Source organism: Sus scrofa, chromosome 15 (assembly GCF_054392235.1).
Source record: "Sus scrofa isolate SSC_HxYL_T2T_F1_AM1 chromosome 15, Sscrofa_HxYL_maternal_Yorkshire_Landrace_v2.0, whole genome shotgun sequence".
NCBI lineage: Eukaryota > Metazoa > Chordata > Mammalia > Artiodactyla > Suidae > Sus > Sus scrofa.
The window spans coordinates 97,434,928-97,449,635 of record NC_139397.1 but is presented as its reverse complement, the minus strand read 5'-3'; the positions used below and the strand labels follow the sequence as shown (position 1 = coordinate 97,449,635).

Below are 14,708 nucleotides of genomic sequence, written 5' to 3'. Positions count from 1 at the left end.
TAAAATCCTTTTTGGATTTCTCTAAAGTTTTGGTAGCCTAAGCCCTTTCCCTAATTTTTTTTTTTTTTTTTTTTTTTTTTTTTTGTCTTTTTAGGGCCACACTAGTGGCATATGGAGGTTCCCAGGCTAGGGGTCTAATCAGAGCTATAGCTTCAGCCTACACCACAGCCACAGCAGTGCCAGATTGGAGCCGCATCTAGGAACTACACCACAGCTAACAGCAATGCCGATCCTCAACCCACTGAGTGAGGCCGGGGATTGAACTCACAACCTCATGGTTCCCAGTTGGATTTGTTTCCACTGTGCCACGACAGGAACTCCCCCTTTCCCTAATTTTTGATATCATTTTATGTCATTTGATAGAATATGTTTCCTTGGAGTTCCCCTTGTGGCTCAGCAGAAATGAATCTGACTAGTATCCATGAGGATGCAGGTTCGATCTCTGGCCTTGCTATTGACCCTTAGAAACTGAGCGTAGGCCAACAGCTTACAGCTCCGATTCGACCCCTAGCCTGGGGACCTCCATATGCTGCAGGTGTGGCCCTAAAAAGACAAAAAAAAAAAAAAAAAAAAAAAGAACATGTTTCCTTGTTTTACTAATGTCCATATTTAAGCACAGAAAGAATCTGTAAATGTTTATCCTACTGTGGCTGTCAAGGTACATAGCTCAGCCTTGAATATAAGCCCCAGCAGGTAAACACTGGAACATGTCTTCAGTATATCCCTTGTGATTTTGTGGATGTTATGTATTACATCTTTTTCTTACGTTCCAGGTGCTTACTGATACATTAAATCTGAATGATGTTAAATTTGAGGCCTGTCCTGCAAATCCATGCCTTATACCTTCATTTTCATTATTAGATCTTAATTATAGGAGTAGAATCAGGTAAAGCTGAAAATATCTGGTTATTAAACTGAGAGAAGGGAGAGGAGATGGCCTCTGGATTGCCAGACAGAGTGCACTATTCTCATTCCATTTGCACCTTGAGACAAGCCTTCTACTACATCTTGAATTTCGGAATGAGATATGACCCTTTGAGTGAATCTGTGCTAGGACCTTCCAATAGTGGTTTACAATCTGCCGACCAATCTCAGTGCTTTATTTGGGGGATATCAATGTGAGAAGTGGGAGGCTCAGTTTCTAAGGGTCAAGAGACCATCTAGGCTTGAGAAGATCTATGATTAATGGAGAGCTATGATTAAGTAGGTGCTTAAATGACACAAGGCAGATTTATTAATTGATAGTATTAGAGTTGTTTCTACTTTTTAGATGTTATGAATAGTGATGCTATGAGCATATGTATAAAAGATTTTATGTGAACATACTATTTTCATTTATCTTGTGCTATATACCTAAAAAGGGAATTGGTGGTACACATGGTAGGTAACTATGTTTAGCCTTTTGAGAAAACAAGACTGTTTTCCTAAATGGTTGCACCATTTTACATTTCCACTAGCAATGCATAAAGGTTCCAGTTTCTCCAGTCCCACACCAACACTTGTTATTATCTGCTTTTTTTTATTCTGGACATCCTAGTGGGTGTAAGGGAAATAATTGTGATTGTGATTGCCATTTTCCTGAAGGCTAATGATGTTGTACATCTTTTCATGTGCTTATCGGCCATTTGCACATCTTTGGAAAAATGTCTGTTCTGATCTTTTGCCCATTTTTAAATTGGGTTGTCTTTTCATTATTGACTTTTTAAATTTTTTATTGTGTCCTAGATACAGATTTGCATATCTTTTCTCCCCTTCTGAAAATTTCTTGCTGGTGTCCTTGTTTTTAATGTTGATAAAGTCAAATTTGTCTGCTTTCTTTTGTTGCTTGTGCTTTTAGTGTTATAAAACCAACCATTGACTAAAGTCACGGACTTGGAATTCCCATAGTGGCTCAGCAGGTCAAGAACCCGACACTATCTCCCTAAGAATGTGGGTTTGAGCCCTAGCCTTGCTCAATGGTTAAGGATCCAGTGTTGCTGCAAGTTGTGGCATAGGTCTCAGATGAGGCTTCGATCCAGGGTTGCCATGGCTGTGATGTAGGCCTGCAGCTGCAGCTCTGATTCAACCCTAGCTCAGGAACTTCCATATGCCACAGGTACAGACATCATCAACAACAACAAAAGTCACAGCCTATGTTTTCTCCTAAACTTCTATAGTTTTAGCTTTTATCAATCTTTGCTTTTGAGGGGTTAATTTTTTTTTATTTTGTATGAGATAAAGATCTAATTATATCCTTTTACATATGATATCCAGTAGTCCCAAACCTTTTGTTGAAAAGACTATTCTTTCCTCATTGTTGTCTTAGAATCATTGTCCAAAATCAACTGACAAACCCAGACACCTATGGTCAATTAATCTTCATTAAAGGAGGCAAGAATATAAAATGGGGAAAAGGCAATCTCTTCAATAAGTGGTGCTGGGAAAACTGGACAGCCACATGTAACAATGAAACTGGAACACATCCTCACACCATGCACAAAAATATACTCAAAATGGTTTAAAGACTTAAGACAAGGCACCATCAAACTCCTAGAAGAGAACATAGGCAAAACATTCTCTGACATCAACCATACAAATGTTTTCTTAGGTCATTCTCCCAAGGCAACAGAAATAAAAGCAAAAATAAACCAATGGGACCTAATCAAACTGACAAACCTTTGCACAGCAAAGGAAACCATGGGAAAAAAAAAAAAAAAGACAACCTATGGAATGGGAGAAAATAGTTTCAAACTATGCAACTGATAAGGGCTCAGTGTCTAAAATATACAAACAACTTATACAACTCAACAGGAAAAAAACCAACAACCCAGTCAAAAAATGGGAAGAAGACCTGAATAGGGGAAAAGACATTTCTCCAAAAAAGATAAACAAACATGAAAAAATGCCCAACATCACTCATTATTAGGCATTCCTGTTGTGACTCAATGCGTAACAAACCTAAGTAGCAACCATGAGGACTCAGGTTCAATCCCTGGCCTCGCTCAATGGGTTAAGGATCCAGCATTGCATTGAGTTGTGGTGTGGGTCACAGATGTGGCTAGGATTATGCATTGCTGTGGCTGTGGCGAAGGATGGTGGCTACAGCTCTGATTTGACCCCTAGCCTGGGAACCTCCATATATCACAAGTGTGCCCCTAAAAAGACAAAAGAAAAAAAGAAAAAAAATCACTGATTATTAGAGAAATGCAAATCAAAACTACTGTGAGGTACCACCTCACACCAGTCAGAATGGCCATCATTAACAAGTCAACAAATAACAAATGCTGGAAAGGGTGTGGAGAAAAGGGTACCCTCCTTCACTGTTGGGGGGAATGTAAATTGGTACAATCACTATGGAAAACAGTATGGAAGTACTTCAGAAAACTAAATATAGAACTACCATATGACCCAGTAATCCCACTCTTGGGCATATATCTGGACAAAACTTTCCTTGAAAAAGATACATGCACCCCTGTGTTCATTGCAGCACTATTCACAATACCCAAGACATGGAAACAACCTAAATGTCCATCACCAGATGAATGGATTAAGAAGATGTGGTGTATATACACAATGGAATACTACTCAGCCATAAAAAAGAACAAAATAATGCCATTTGCAGCAACATAGATGGAACTAGAGGTGCTCATATTAAGTGAAATAAGTCAGAAAGAGAAAGACAAATACCATATGATATCACTTATATCTGGAATCTAATATAGGGCACAAATGAACCTTTCCACAGAAAAGAAAATCATGGACATGGAGAACAGACTTGTGTTTGCCCAGGGGGAGGGGGAGGGAGTGGGATGGACTGGGAGTTAATAGATGCAAACTATTGCTTTTGGAGTGGATAAGCAATGAGATCCTGCTGTATAGAACAGGGAACTATATCTAGTCACTTATGATGGAACATGATGGAGGATGTGAGAAAAAAATGTATATATATGTGTGACTGGGTCACTTTGCTGTACAGTAGAAATTGACAGAACACTGTAAACCCACTATAATCAAAAAAATTAAAATCATTAAAAAAATCAACTGACCATAAAAATAAAACAAAACACAACAAAACCAACCAACCATGAGTGTGAGGGTGTAAGAGTTTTAAAAATACCTTTTTTTTTTCTAATATCTATAATTTCTTTCTTTTCTAAAGGGATAAATAAAGGTTACTATGACACTTTTAAATCACATGGTTCAGAATGGAAGCATTTCAACAGGTGTTTTTTTCTCCTAGAACCATTAGAAAATTCTACTTGCAGCTAAAACCATTCTTTCCCATTAGAGGCATTTCACTCAGGCAAGAAACAGAAATCTAAATAAACTGGGGAAATGAGGTTACACAAAGGATCGCCTTAATCTCTGGGTATATGTTCTAGTTTTCCCCTTTTTAGTCTTTTTTTTTTTTTAATCCGGAAGAATGATACTAGCTTTTTAATAAAATTCATGGTGATTGATCATCTGTGTAATGTTTAGGCCTAGAATGTATTTCTTGGCTAAAAGATCCCTTTACCCCACTTCCACATTTGAAAGAAATAAAACATGGACTCTCATCTTAAAATGAGGAACAAGTGTTTCCTCAAATGAGACAGGGATTTAAGATGAGAATATGTTTAAGGTGGAGATGGTTTTCATAAACCTGATTAGCTCCAGTTCTGGGCTTATTTTATGGTTCACTCTATTTTGTTCTCATTTATAATGATGAATAATAGATTTAATCGTGCTTAATCATTTACATCATTAATATTTCCTCTTGTTTTGAGTGCTGTGAAGTTCTCCTTTAAACTTGTATGGGGATTAAACTTGGCAGTGATTTAAGATAATTAATTCATATGCCAGTTGTTAGCAAGGTCCAGTAATTAAAGTCTACTTTAGAGTAAGTTATTAACTCTGCAATAAAAAAAAAAAAAAGCACTTTATCACTTAGCAGTTTTAGCTGTTTATTCTGGTTAACCGATGAGATAGGGAAGTTATTGACTGTACATAATCACCTCTGTACTTTCACCACTGAGCACTGGGGTCAAATGGAAGTCTAGGTCGTTCAAGTTCATAGAGTTTTGTTTTTTTTTTTTTTTTTTCAGCTGCACCTGAGGCATACAAAAGTTTCCAGGCTAGGGATCCAACCCGTGTCATAGCAGTAACCAGAGCCACAGCAGTGACAACGCTGGATCCTTAACCTGCTAAGCCACCAGGGAACTTCTCAAGGTCATAGTTTAAATATAGAATAAACCAATCAGAAGTTCCCGTCGTGGCTCAGTGGTTAATGAATCTGACTAGGAACCTTGAGGTTGTGGGTTCCATCCCTGGCCTTGCTCAGTGGTTTGGGGATCCAGCGTTGCTGTGAGCTGTGGTGTAGGTTGCAGATGCGGCTCAGATTCCGGGTTGCTGTGGCTCTGGGGTAGGCCAGTGGCTACAGCTCCAATTCGACCCCTATCCTGGGAACCTCCATATGCTGTAGGAGTGGCCTAAGAAATGGCAAAAAGACAAAAAAAAAAAAAAAAAAAAAAGGAATAATCCAATCAGGTTGTCAGGGTTGGGGAGGGTGTTCTTGGATCTTGCTACCTTTGCAATAATGTCTCCTAAAATTTTGTAAAGTCCATTTTTGCTGTGTTCAAAATTCTCAAACTTCCAAAGTAAAAACAGACTAGACCAAGTATTTCATATTGAAGACAGATATTAAATTACTTTACTGTTTTTTGTTTTGTTTTTTTTCTTTTCTGGCTGTGTCTGTGGCATGTGAAAGTTCCCGGGCCAGGGATCAGACCCGCACCATAGCAACGACTCAACCTGCTGCACCACAAAAGAACTCCCTGCTTACTGTTCATAGTTTTTTCCAATATTATTATTATTTTTAAATTTTTATTTATTTATTTATTTTCTGGCTGCAGCATACAGTGGCTTGATGTAGGATCTCAGTTCCCAGACCAAGGATTGCACCCAGGCTGCAGTGGTGAAATCACCAAATCCTAACCACTAGACCACCAGGGGACTCCCTTCCAGTATTATTATCTGTAGTTGCTAGGCTGTATGTGGCATCCCTATGACTTATTTATTTTATAAGTGGAAGTTTGTACCTTTTGTCTCCCTTTGTATAATACTTTTTAAACCTAGCATAATGTAAAAAACTAATACAATAAAAAATATAATAAAAAATATAATAAAACGATTATATATATATATATATATATATATTTTTTTTTTTTTTTTTGTCTTTTTGCCTTTTCTTGAGCTGGTCCCATGGCATATGGAGGTTCCCAGGCTAGGTGTCGAATCGAAGCTGTGGCCACTGGCCTACACCAGAGCCACAGTAACACAGGATCTGAGCTGCGTCTGCGACCCACACCACAGCTCACGGCAACACCAAATCCTTAACCCACTGAGTGAGGCCAGGGATCAAACCCGCAACCTCATCGTTCCTAGTCGGATTCATTAACCACTGTGCCACGACGGGAACTCCATAAAACTATTATAATTTTTTAAAAGGTAAAATTAAAAAAAAAATTTAAACCTTAGATATTTTCTTTGTGAACAGGCTAAGGGGAGGAGCTCTAATTAAGTGTCATGGCTGGGGCACAACAGGTGCAGGCCTTTTATTTACAGGCCTAAACTAGCCACACATTTCCATCTCATGATCCCGTGTCTCCTTTTATTCTGCTTTGTTTCTTGGCCTAACACTTGGTTACCTTTATTCAGTTTGAAGGCACTCATAATGGCCCCTTTATTTCCCTCGGTTAGCTTGTGATGAATTACTACCAAGGTTAGTCCAGTTCTGACTCTTTATGTGGTCAGGATGACTGCAGTAGTGGTTCCCAAGCCCAGCTGATCATCAGAATTACCCAGCATGGTTTTAAAAGGGCTTTATAGGCCTCACCTCAAACCCACTAAATCTGGATCTCTAGGGTAGATCCAGTAAATCTATATGTTTCAAATTTTCTCAAGGTGTTTCTGATGTCCAGCCAAGTTTGGGACATGGTCCATGAGCATCTCTTGACCCAAGGGACAAGAGATTCCTTTGGTGTGGCCCTAGGGCATTGCCTCTGAGAAACTTCTATCTACTTACCAGAAGAGTCTGAAAAGAACAGAGATCCCTACTTGCAGTCTGCCTTTAATGACTATCTACTACCTTGGTAAAGAATCTAATGTTCTTTCTCTGTCCCCTCTCACTTCCTCAGGCTGTCCCTGTGACTTATTTACTCCATCACACTGACCCAGCAGTGGTACTGGTAAAAATAAAATAGGCTTTGGTCTCCTAGACCTGACATGGCTTCTCAACTCTACTCTATGGATGCCATTTGCCTCATCTGTACAGTAGAGATAATATTGGGATGTTACCTTCATAACCCCTCTCAGGGATGTTATGAAGACTAGAAGAATGTATTTATATATCACCTAGAACACAGTTCACCCTGCACTAGGCATTATAACTTGTTTAGTTTTACCTATCCATGTCTATGAATATGTTGGGTAGATGAAGCTTAGTCATCAATTTTTCCTGATTGTATAGCCCCTGGATTGCTCTGGGCAGTGTTTCTCAAAGTCAGGAACACAAATCACCCACATCTGAATAGGAGGGAAAGAGGACAGAAATCTGCTCTTATGCAACTCTTTCTGCTCTTTTGAATTTTTTATTGCAGTATAACATACACATGGAAAAGTGTGTTTATTATAAATGAACAGCTCAGTGAATTTTCATAAACTGAAGACACCCATGTCACCAGACACTCATATATTCAAGAAATAGAACATGACCAGCACCCCAGAAGCCCTTTGCACTCAAACTTTGAGAACCAGTGTCATAGGAAGAGCCCAGCTGTGGAGCTTTCCCTTGTCACAGTCCTGCTCTTTTCTCACACTCAGGCCAGTCTGCGTGCTGTGTAAGCCCTTCCCCATCTGAGAGGCTGGGCCTTTGGCCTCACACACACCCTTAATGATGAGACTTCTTTTGTGGGAAGGGTCACATAGGGTGTTTCCATCATTTATATTCCTAGCATACACCCTAGACTGCTTAAAGCAAATGAATTCAGGTCTTGGCCAACAAGGAGTGGAGATCGGTCATTGCCTGAAAGCATTAGCTTATTACAACACTCCAGCATTTTCTCACGGAAGGATGAATGAGGTGGATTCTAGTATAATTACTTTTGTGTAATTGAAAACTAAATCACTGATGACTGCATAGTTTAAATATCCATTTAAATACTTTCATTTTATTGCACTTATTTTTGCAGGACATGCTACTACCAAATAGGCTATTAATTTTTCTAGTAGATTAAAATCTGCATGGGTACATTAAAAACTAGCACAGCTCAAATAGATGCCCTCTTTTTCCAGAGATCACTAGAGAAAGTTTGTCTTTTTCTTTAATTCAGCTATTCAAGTAATCTATTAGACCAAGACCTGTCATAACACAGGTCTTGCCCACAAGAGATCAGGTTTTGTATGTGATATAATTTAGGCAAGATTCTAAATAACAGAACAGGAGACCATGGTGTGTTGCCTTTATCTCCTCAAATTTTAACATGCATACAAATCACCCGTGGGTCTTCTTAAGAGGCAGATTCTGATTTGGTGGGTCTTGAGGCCTGAGATCCCGCATTTGTAACAAGTTCCCAGGTGGTACTTGTGCTGCTGGTCTGAGGGCCATACCCTGAGCAGCAAGAGTATTAAGAATAAGCATTGGAGTTCCTGTCGTGGCGCAGTGGGAACAAATCCAACTAGGAACCATGAAATCGTGGGTTTGATCCCTGGCCTCGCTCAGTGGGTTAAGGATCCGGCGTTGCCGTGAGCTGTGACGTAGGTTCAGATCCCATGTTGCTGTGGCTGTGGCGTAGGCAGGCAGCAACAGCTCTGATTTCACCCCTAGCCTGGGAACCTCCATGTGCTGCGGGTGTGGCTCCCCCCCAAAAAAAATACAGACAAAAAAAAAGAATAAGCACTGACTGTGAGACATAGCTGAGCTTGAGTTTCAGACAAGTCCCTCCTAACGTACAGTTCCACAATTTAATAATCCCTTTTCACCTGTTAACTAATTTTTCTGTAGGCTACTAATTCTCACTGTTCATAAGCTCTTGTATTAGATATTGTTCTGTCTTAGAAGGACAGGTAAAAACTCTTACTTGTGGCTTGTGAGTTATATTTTTCAATCTTCTACAAGTCTACCTCCATCCATGGGAAATTTTGGCTAATAATATGATACTGGGCTTGGACCATAAGCTAAACATGAGTCAGCAGTGTAGGGCTTTTGTTAGATAAGCAAATGTGAACCTGGGAGTATAACCAAAGAAAGGGACAGCTGATCCTACCAGAATAGGCAGTCCTTAGATGAATACTTGATTCAAATATCCACAACTAGGAAGAGCTGTAGAATATGTAAAGAGAATTTCAAAGAACTGGCATTATGTAGCTTGTGAAGAGAGGACAAAGGATGCCTTAAGAATCATTTTGAATGGCACCAGAAACCAGCATATCTCTGCAGTAAATGACTTTATATTGTAACAGAATAGATTTAGGTTAGCTCTAAAGCAGCACTTTCTCTTGAGAATGATGATCCTAGGTGGTAGGATTACCAATGGTAATTTCTTTTTCCAACGACTCTTAAAATCAACCTTAACCCCACTACATTGCCTCTCAAATGTATTATTAGTTGACCTATCAACTGGGTTTCAGTGGAGACACCACTCTAAGTATTGAATACAAGGAATCACATATGTGCAAAGCAATTAAGAAGGCTGTCTTTGGGCTTCGAGGCCAGACCACATGGCAACAACAGTCTAGAGGTCAGAAAGCTGTGGAGACTACTGCCAACACCACAGCCACTCCATTGGTGAATGGAGGTGGTGACAGTATAGAGACACAGAAAGTCTCACCACTGAAAATTATGTCTGATGTAGCACACACATCAACAACTAACAGAGAAAACTAACAGGCAGGGAAAATAGCATCCTTTTACCTTCCAGATCTCACATCAATATACTAATTGGCAAAATCTAGTTTATATAGTTAGAGTTTTTTTAAACTGTAAGTCAATATTTATTAAAAGATGGCTTACACTCAGAAAAATGCACAAATCACAATAAGTCAGCATGATGAACTTTCATAAAGTAAACATACCCATGTAACCAGAACCCAGATGGGGAGATGGAAATTCCTAACAGCCAGAAGCCCCTGCCCATGCTCTCTTCTAGGCATTCTCCTCCCTGAAGTTAACTGCTGTCTTGGCTTCTAATACCACAGAGCAATTTTGCCTGTTTCTGAACTTTGATACAGAGTGGGATGATACACTTCTATGGCTGGCTCTTCTCACTCTATACTTGTGAAATTTATCCTTGTGTGTAGCAATAGTATCTTCATCTTCATTGCCATATGCTATAATATCTTCATCTTCATTGCTGTATGCTGTAATAATATATTGAATGAATATAACAAAATTTGTGTGTTCTACTGTGATTGGACATTTGATTCTTCCCAGTCTGGTTATTATAAATAGTGCTATTATGAAAATAACATTTGTATGCATTTAAATGTATAGGAATGGAATTTCTGGATTATAGGAAAAAGTTTAATTCAAATAGATATTGCCAGTTTTCCAAAGTAATGGATGTACTACATCCTTACTAAAATTTGTATTTTCCATATTTTCCATTTTAGTCATTTTGTTGAACAGCTAATGCAGTGTATTTAAATCATTTTTATGTACCTGATGTCTTAACAAGTGAAGCAACTTTTCTTATGTTTTTTGGTCATTTCTGCCATAAAATGCTTGTCCAAGTCTTTGCCCAATTTTCTATTGGGTTCTCTTGTTCTTGGTGGTTCTTTATTGTGAGTCTTTTATAGGGCATATGCATTGAGAACACCTTCTCCAACTCTGTGGCTTGTTTTTTTCACTACTTTAATAGTGTCTTTTGATGAAGACATTCATAATTTTGATGTAATTCAGTTTATCAGAGGTTTTTCTTTATGGCCTATTTATTTTGTATCAAGTTTAAGACTACTGACTTAAGGTAATAAAGTTATTCTCCTAAGTTTTCTTTGGAAAGGTTATTTTACTGTAGACATTTAAATTTACAGTTCATCTGGTATTGATTTTTTTATATGATGAGAAGTAGGAAATACAGTTTTGAGCCTTCTAACTCCTACAATATTATGCAGTGGGGGTGAGGTATCCATAGAAATTGGTGGAAATGAATGCTGAGTGCCAAGAGACCATATCGGACACAGTTAACCCATGCAGTTTTTATACTCTAAGACATGGAACTCCAACTTTTACTGAACCTCTTGTCAAGAGGACTTTCTGTGATAGCGATTTTCCACATTCCACATCTCCCTACCTACCCACATTCCACATCGCCCTACCTAATGGTAACCATTGCTTTGCCACTTCTTCCTTTTTTTTTTTTTTTTTTTGTCTTTTTGCCATTTCTTGGGCCGCTCCAGCGGCATATGGAGGTTCCCAGGCTAGGGGTCAAATCGGAGCTGTAGCCTCCGGCCTACACCACAGCCACAGCAACGTGGGATCCAAGCTGCATCTGCAACCTACACCACAGCTCATGGCAACACCTGATCGTTAACCCACTGAGCAAGGACAGGGACCAGACCCGCAACCTCATGGTTCCTAGTCGGATTCCTTAACCACTGCGCCACGACGGGAACTCCTGCTTTGCCACTTCTTCAAGCAGTTGCTTTGCCACTTCTTCCATAACCTGCCTCTTGCAATGTCATCATTGTTGCAAAAACACTGTGTTCTTTTTCAAAAATTATAGCAAGAATCATCTGCTTTCAGATAAATGGAAAGAAGCCCCAGGTGTGATTTGGTGGGTAAATGTGAATGTTAGAATACTTTTAAAGATTTGTAGCTTTACTACTCAATCTGAGAAAGTGCGGTCAAGTACAGGACATTGTTTTAAAAGGCTTGAATACTTGGAAACAACCTCAGCAGCCATTTATGGATGAATGGATAAAGAAGCTGTGATTTATATACTGAAATATTATTCAGCCATAAAAGAGGAAATCCTGCCATTTACAATAACATGGATGGACTTTGAAGGCATTGTGCCAAGTGAAATATGTCAGAGAAAGACAAAACTATATGATCTCACTTATAAGTGGAACCTTAAAAAAAAAAACCAGAAACTCATAGAATAAGAGATTAGACCAGAGGGGAGTAGACTGGGTGAAGGGCAATCCAAGGAAGGTGATCACAAGGTACAAACTTTCAGTTATAAGATAAATAAGTACTAGAGATGTAACATACAACACGATGACTATAACAAACACTGCTATAGATATATTAGAAAAAAGTTGAGAGTAAATCCTGAGTTCTCGTCACAAGGAAAAATATGTTTTTTATTTTGATTGTATCTATATGAGATGATGGATGCAGACTAAACTTATTGTGGTAAGCATTACACAATATATGTAAGTTAAACCATTATGCTGTACACCTTAAACTTATATAGGTGTATATCAGTATATCTCAATAAAACTAGAAAACATAAATAAAAGGCTTGAGGAAAAGTGAGTTCTCCTAGGTGGGTTAAATAAGCTCCATCACCCTACCTCTCCCCACTTAGAGGCACAACACCGCTGGCAATTTTTCTTCATGTGGAACAACTGATGTGTCAATCTGATGTAAGGTATTATACAAAGGAGGTTTTGAAACAAGTTCCCTAGCTTCCCTACAACCAAAAACCTACAACCCCTGGAACAATAAAATGTATCTAGAGCAAAATTCATCTCAACCTCCTTGTGCCTGAATCCCTGCTCTTTTCTTTGACATTTGGATATATCCTTTGGTTCCCTAATAATAGTAGCTGAAGTGTGTTGCAAAATACGACTTTTTTTTATTATTCAACTCAATTTTTATTTCATGTCCCCATATCTTTGGGTCATTCGGAAAATAACACTGATCATTTTAGGTCATAGTGAAATGTTCATTTCGAAGCTATACACACAGTTTCAGGATCTTACATAGTACCAAGGCTTCTGAAACAAGGTGTGTCTCTTAGCTGGTCCTTAATTAGTTCGCAATGATTCAGCCAAGACTGATACACATTGTAGGGGTCCCATCGTTCCCTTAGGAGTCTTCTGTTGTTTCTGTGTTCCCTAGAGGTCTGTTGCCGCTAGGTTTTTCCAATTCCTATTTGCCAGGCCACTCTTCTAATTATTCTTTATTCATTGTCCTATTTAATCTTCATAAAAACCCAATATGATAATTGCTATTATTACCCATATTTTATAGATGAGGACACTGAGGTTAGGTAGTATACCAAAAACCCTCCTATCTCAGTAATGGCCAAGCTTTTGCTGTGGATTGATTTTCTTTACTCTTCTGTGTGAATGTTCATTAATAATCCATTTGCCCACCATTGTTCTGCCTCCCAGATCTTAGATAAACCTCTTATCATCTCCACTTGCTGCTAGAATTTATCTTTGCAAAGATCCATCACACCAAGGCATGTCAGTTATCTTATTTAAATCTTATTCAATTTATGAAGCAAGTATTTGTGGGCACCAACTACACGTCCAACACAAGTTCTGATGAGTGAATGGGTTCGGGAGCAAAAGAAGTACAAGAGTCCCTTTGATTGGAAACACAAACATAATTTAGCTTAATTAGAAAGAAACCTAAATGCTTGTCACCAACCATTGATTTGACAGTTGGGACTCAAATAAACAGCTAATGTTGTTTTTGATGGCCCTTTTATTTGAGTCATCTCGCAGAAGTGGCGTAAGTTCCCTCTTATGCTCATCTGACAATTATTGAACACTTGAGGGCCCACCTCAACCCACAGCCCCCCTCAGGATTCAGTGGGTCTCAAGTCTCAATTTCCCGATATTCTCTAATACACTCAGGCTTCCACAGGGATGAGGGATGAAGACAGAATCTTTGGGAAATTGAAAGTGCCATTTTATTTATTTTTTATTTATTTTGAAAGTGCCGTTTTAGAGTCAGTATGGTTTTGATAGGTTTTAGGAATGAATCTGGGACTTAACTACCAAATATAAGGTTTTTATGGAAAAAATATGTACATGCTCCCTTCCCGCCAATTTTGGAGACAAATGTGGCTACACTCCTTGATTACAAACCATGTTGCATTCTTTGCATTTCTAGGGTAACTTGTAAACCAGGCCATTTTAAGTGGAACTTCTGGTGTTTTCTCTATTCTTTACTCTTCCAGAATGAGGTAGATGTCTCTGTCCTGATACCAGTTCTCAACTTGAGCAAATTAGTGCCTCAGGCCACTTCAGAGAAAACAGAGCTCTCTGGTAAGGGTCATTTTAAGACTTTACAGTAGCGTTTTACAAAGTTCTAATTACCCTTGTTTATCTGAAATCTCGCCTGATGAAAATTAATCCCTAATTAGCCGAATGTAAGATTACCTACTGTGGGAACTAGTTTTACTGGAACATTTTACCCTAGATTTCTGTGACCAAGAGTTTAGTCCTAGAGAAGGGTAAATTGGAACCTTTTTCTCCCTTTGTTATGTAGGTTTGGTGCAGGAGCCTGATGAAACAGTCCATGAGCCTGATGAAAAAAGCAGAATGTCAGGGCTTCAGGAGAAGAATCATAAAATACCTCACCCCCAGAGTGATCAGTTTATCTTGCTTCCTCCTAGATTAACAGCAATTTCTGTAGGATGAGATTCCTGGACAGAGCACCTGCAGGAAGGAGAGAGGACTAAAATGGAAGATAACTCTTAGCTTTGTCTTGAGGAATTTTTAAACCTCCA

General features: G+C 38.8%; 1 long non-coding RNA gene across 2 annotated transcripts in view; it reads left to right on the top strand.

Moving 5' to 3' along the window:
- LOC146396008 (uncharacterized) overlaps window positions 1-14,708 on the top strand; it is a 68,914-nt gene that overhangs the window by 45,008 nt on the left and 9,198 nt on the right. The window contains exon 3 of one of the 2 annotated variants that reach the window (XR_014829809.1): window positions 14,157-14,244. The exons of the other annotated variant lie outside the window; for it this stretch is intronic. This is a non-coding gene — a long non-coding RNA (uncharacterized LOC146396008). The remainder of the gene's footprint in view (window positions 1-14,156; window positions 14,245-14,708) is intronic. 2 annotated transcript variants of the gene reach the window in all.